This window comes from Etheostoma cragini, chromosome 10 (assembly GCF_013103735.1).
Source record: "Etheostoma cragini isolate CJK2018 chromosome 10, CSU_Ecrag_1.0, whole genome shotgun sequence".
In the NCBI taxonomy this organism is placed as follows: Eukaryota; Metazoa; Chordata; class Actinopteri; order Perciformes; family Percidae; genus Etheostoma; species Etheostoma cragini.
Genome location: NC_048416.1, coordinates 6,455,518 through 6,461,498, shown reverse-complemented (window position 1 = coordinate 6,461,498; position 5,981 = coordinate 6,455,518). Strand labels below are relative to the sequence as shown.

The window sequence follows — 5,981 nt, the reverse complement described above, 5'->3', positions numbered from 1 at the left end:
ATATATATATATATATAATAATATTAATATTAATAATAAGCATGTGTGAACATGTCAGATTCATGTGTTGAGCACTATTCTAACTTGTGGTGCTCCTAAAAACCCTGCTGCTTAGGGATCCACTGCCTTTTGCTGCTTCCTGCAGGTCATTCGTTTTCTACTTCCATCTTCTGTCTTTACGTGGCATCTTTGCACTGTAGCAGAATTCAATATCATGATTTACCAAAAGACAAGATAACTAGATATCAAACCAGATAAACAGTTTAATTGTAGCCTATAACTGCAACTTGAGCTGACGATCAGATTTCTGTAGCAGTGTGCTTGTAGGCTTTGAATCAGAAAGGGATTTGCAAAGGTATGCAGCATGTTTTAGATGATTTTCTCAAAATGGAAAAGGATCTCCTCTTAACGTGCACCGGGCTGTGGATCTTCAAAATATAAGCTCATGCAGCATAACAATTGAAAGCTTAGCATGTCTTGATTCAATTAAGCCCACACTCAAAACATAACATGATTTATAGCAGTTATACAACTGTTGTAAAGTTAAAGAAAATAAAGAAATACAGAAATATACGGTGCAGCTAGAGTCTCGAGTCAAGTGTGTATTCATACCTTTTTCCTTGTGCCTTTATTCACAGCAGTGAAAGATAGCCAGAAAGTGTTTTTTCATACCTCGCCATAATCCAAGGAAATAGAATATCAAAGCCAAACAAAGCTAAACCGTTTTTCATTTCCGGACTTTGAAACGCGTCTCCCTTCTACCCCGAGGCTGCTACATGTTTGATATGGGTATTGTTGGTCCACAATCTGTTCTACTTGCACAATCCGTCCTGCGCATGTGCAAGATGTTCACATATGCGCAGATGATAATTATAATGAATGAGGATTAACAACACTGCACGATCTGTTCCCATAGACATTTAAATAAAGTCTGTTCCACAGTAGCGGTCTGCCGTTAGCCTCCACCGGAAAGCTAATGTTAGTTTAGCTAACAGCTAATTTGGCTAACCACTAGCGGAGACGTAATGTAAATAGACCAATTTTATGGCTGTTTGCTTTCTGAGTGACATATTCAAGCACCTGAATGATATTAATTTGGGACTACAAGGAAGAGCCCAAACTGTCATCGACCTTGTGGAACAGATGCGTGCATTCCAAGTTAAACTGGACCTTTTCGCAACTGATTTGAGCACAGGTTGAATGCTGCATTTTCTGACACTCCGCAAATGTCTTGTTGTGCCCACAGAAGTGGCCATTTTTGCCAGAGACCCTGGCAAAAACTGTTGAAATAGACGGAGACTTCTCCGCCAGAGCAAAGAAAGTTATCCATAGATGAAGGGAAATTTACACTCAAACTTGTTGACATGCAGTCATCTTTAACCTGATGATGTCTGAGATCGACATTTGCTCAGACCAGTTCAAACTAGACCCTCCTACCTTTTTAGCCAATAAGAAGATGAATCCATAGACACCATATTTGACAATGAAATGTTGACCCTGTAATGGCTGTAGCTGTGTCAAAGCAAAAATAGGGCCTTATTTATTGCATTTCACAACCTGACCAATTTATAATTACTTATTTCTATATACTTATGCATATAGTTACTTCAAGTATGTGTGTGATTGATGTGGCTGGTATTTTGTATTTGAGAAATTTTATTAATTTGCACTATTTTGGCTTTTTTCTTTGCATTTTTCTAAAAGAAATAAGAAAACTGCACAGACATATCTGTAAAAAGAAAATTCATATAGAATCCATTTTTGAGTCTTTTGGCTTTTGTAGTTTTTCTGTACTAAGCTGAGACATGTGTCTATGGGATTGTTTTGTCTGTATCTCACCAACCTTCACCGACAACAACCAATTACCTAAGCTAATTTCCCAAAGAAGTAACATGTTCTTTTAAGTGGGCTGTTGGTTCAGAAGCAGAAGGCAGACACTTCTGTTACCAGACATTCATACCGCCACCGACTTGAGCGTCTAAAGGAAGTCATTCATTTTCAATGGAAGCCGGCTTCTCTCGGTTGCAAGGAGAGTTTTGATTGGTTGAGCGTCAATCAGAAAGTTGAAATATTTCAACTTTATGGTAAAGAGCTATGACGCAGTTCAGCGGCAAGCAGCGGCTAACGCCATCCGCCAATGGGAATATAGAAGTCCTTCGTGCTGGCTGATCCCAGAGACACATACGATGTAAACTTTCGTTCCTACCAAAACATTAATTCTGACAACAAGCTCATAATCGCCGTTGCTGGGTTAGCTATCGTTTATAATATAACGTTGTTTGTACATAGGGACCAATTAACGTTACCTGCCAGTCACATCATCTCTAAACGGACTGCTTACAGTAGGGTGACCGGACGTCCCCGGTTTCTGGGGACAGTCCCCTGTTTTGGTGACCTGTCCCCAGCTGGATCTGTCCCCGGAAATGCCCCCAGTTCACTAGAACCCAAAATCACTGATGATTTACATGGAGTCTGGTGGGTTAAGCGAACGCAATTTCTCAGACTTTTATGTTTTAAAAAACAATCTTAATCTTTAACAGAAAGGTTGACCTCCTTAGAAATCCTTTCCATAATGTTGTCAGACACTTAGAATATTAATCTGAGTCTGTCTGTAGCAAAACGAGCACTTTTATGAACGTAAATACAAGCTGGACAATTGTCCTAATAACTTACACTGTAGCTTGTTTCTCTGCAGCCAACTGCAGCGATCTCGTGTAATACTGGATCAATGTCAAAGGAAGATATTTCCTCAATAGTTTTTATTGTATCCGATACTCAATGAGCTGTTGCAGAAACAAGCCTGAAGCCATAAAGCAAAAGCTGTGAGATAAATGTAGTTCAGTAAACATGACAACATTATAAAATATTAGGACTTTTTATCTTGAAATATTAGGACTTTTTGTCTTGAAATATTAGGACTTTTTGTCTTGAAATATTAGGACTTTCTATCTTGAAATATTAGGACTTTTTATCTTGAAATATTAAGACTTTTCATCTTGAACTAGTTAGTTTAAAAAAAAATTCAGAACATGGATTAATTGTCATCATAATTATGTAATTCTCCACTATTCATTTAGATGAAACAGTGTCTTAACAACACTGAACAGAAATAGCTTACATATGAATTTGACTTAAGTATTAGGTGTACAGCAACAACATATTAAGCAAGTATAGAGCGCAATTCATTCCACAAGCACAGTTACTGCTCCAACTAACTGGCTTTAAATTGGGTCATACATACATTAAACAACGTAAATGATAACTATATGAGAACTAAAGGCTGCATGGAGTGCATAAACTCAACTAAAACTATGGATTTACCAGATTTAACAGAATGATTTACTTATAGTCTCATGGACACACATGATTTCAGTTCACAGCAAGTACAGTGATAGAGGCTGGAAGACAGGATTCAATCAGTTACAGCCTTACAGCCTTACTTAACTTACAGAAACAGTAAATGTTTTTATTTGTCCACAAGAGGGCAATGGACCATGCAAGAACCCCAATGCAACAATAAGGCTACCACACAGTGACTATAGTGTGAGCTCTAATAAAAAAAGTAAATGTGGCCACAGCAGCTTGTGCAGTTATTGCAAAATGTTCCTACTTTAATCCTGGAGGACACTTGTTAACTAGCGACAGCGGCTAGAGGCCTCTTACAAACCAAATGCGCATGCCCCGACCGGAGGAAGCCCGGGGCCCCCGTCTGGAGCCAGGCCCAGACGGCGGGCTAGTAAGCAAGCACCTGGTGGCCAGGTTTGCCAGGGAGCCCGGTCGGGCACAGCCCGAAAAAGTTGCGTGGCACCTCTCTCTCCATCTCAAGGGCCCACCACCTGTGGGATGAACCAGTGGGGTCGGGTGCGCTGCCACATAGGTGGCGGCGAAGGACAGGGGCTTCGACGGACCAGACCCGGGCGGCAGATGCTGGCTCTGGGGACGTGGAATGTCACCTCTCTGTGGGGGAAGGAGCCGGAACTTGTGCGGGAGGTGGAGCGCTACCAGTTAGATCTGGTGGGGCTTACCTCTACGAACAGTCTCGGTCCTGGAACCATACTCCTGGATAGGGGTTGGACTCTGTCCTACTCCGGAGTTGCCCAGGGTGTGAGGCGCCGGGCGGGTGTGGGGATACTCACAAGCCCCCGACTGAGCACCGCCGCGTTGGAGTTTACCCCGGTGGACGAGAGGGTCGCCTCCCTACGCCTACTGGTGATGGGGGGAAAACTCTGACTGTTGTTTGTGCATATGCACCAAACAAGAGTTCGGAGTATTCGGCCTTCTTGGAGACCCTGAATGGAGTCCTGTACGGGGCTCCAGTAGGGGACTCCATAGTTCTGCTGGGGGACTTCAACGCACACGTGGGTGATGATGGAGATTCTTGGAGAGGCGTAATTGGGAGGAACGGCCTCCCTGATCTGAACCAGAGTGGTTGTCTGTTGTTGGACTTCTGTGCTTGTCATTGATTGTCCATAACAAACACCATGTTCGAACATAGGGATGCTCATAAGTGTAGGTGGTACCAGAGCACCCTAGGCCAAAGGTCAATGATCGATTTTATAATTGTTTCATCTGATCTGAGGCCGTATGTTTGGACACTCGGGCAAAGAGAAGGGCAGAGCTGTCAACTGATCACCATCTGGTGGTGAGTTGGGTCAGGGGATGGGGGAGGACTCTGGACATACCTGGTAAGCCCAAACGGGTAGTGTGGGTAAATTGGGAACGTCTGGAGGAGGCCCCTGTCTGACGGACTTTCAATTCACACCTCAATTCACACCGCGGAGCTTTTCGGGCATCCCTGTGGAGGCTCGGGGCATCGAACCTGAGTGGACAATGTTCAAAGTTTACATTGCTGAAGCTGCGGCGGTGAGCTGTGGTCTTAGGGTCTTAGGTGCCTCAAGGGGCGGTAACCCACGAACACCCTGGTGGACACCGGTGGTCAGGGAAGCCGTCCAACTGAAGAAGGAGTCTTTCGGGATATGTTATCCCGGAGGACTCCGGAGACAGTTGCAAGGTACCAACGGGTCCGAAGGGCCGCAGCCTCTGTAGTGACAGAGGAAAAGCAGCGGGTGTGGGAGAAGTTTGGAGAAGCCATGGAGAAGGACTTTCGGTCGGCACCAAGGGGCTTCTGGAAAACCGTTCGCAACCTCAGGAGGGGGAAGAGGGGAATCATCCAAGCTGTTTACGGTAAGGATGGGATGTTGCTAACTCAACTGGGGAGGTAATAGAGCGGTGGAAGTAGCACACTGAGGAACTCCTAAATCCAGCTGACACGCCCTCTGTGGTAGAGGTAGAGCTGGAGGATGATCGGGGTTTGTCGTCAATTTCCCTGGTGGAAGTTGCTGAGGTAGTCAAACAACTCCACAGCGGCAAAGCCCCAGGGATTGATGAGGTCCGTCCAGAAATGCTGAAAGCTCTGGGTGTGGAGGGGCTGTCTTGGTTGACACGCCTCTTCAACATTGCGTGGAAGTCTGGGACAGTGACACCAATCCTGTTTGTAATATTTATGGACAGGATATTGAGGCGTAGTCGGGGCGGGGAGGGGTTGCAGTTCGGTGGGCTCGGGATCTCATTGCTGCTTTTTGCAGATGATGTGGTCCTGATGGCGTCATTGGTCTGTGACCTTCAGCACTCACTGGATCGGTTCGCAGCCGAGTGTGAAGCGGCTGGGATGAGGATCAGCACCTCTAAATCTGGGGCCATGGTTCTTAGCAGGAAACCGATGGAGTGCTTTCTTCGGGTAGGGAACGAGTCCTTACCCCAAGTGAAGGAGGGTAAGTACCTTAGGGTCTTGTTCGCGAGTGAGGGGACCATGGAGCGTGAGATTGGTCGGAGAATCGGAGCAGCGGTTGCGGTATTACATTCTGTTTATCGCACCGTTGTGGCGAAAAGGGAGCTGAGTATAAAAGGCAAAGCTCTCGATCTACCGAGCAATTTTCGTTCCTACCCTCACCTATGGTCATGAAGGCTGGGTCATGACCGAA

General features: G+C 45.0%; 1 pseudogene; it reads left to right on the top strand.

The window, feature by feature from the left end:
- Window positions 1–3,676: 3,676 nt before the first annotated feature.
- Window positions 3,677–5,981, top strand: part of LOC117952280 — an 8,741-nt pseudogene continuing 6,436 nt past the window's right edge.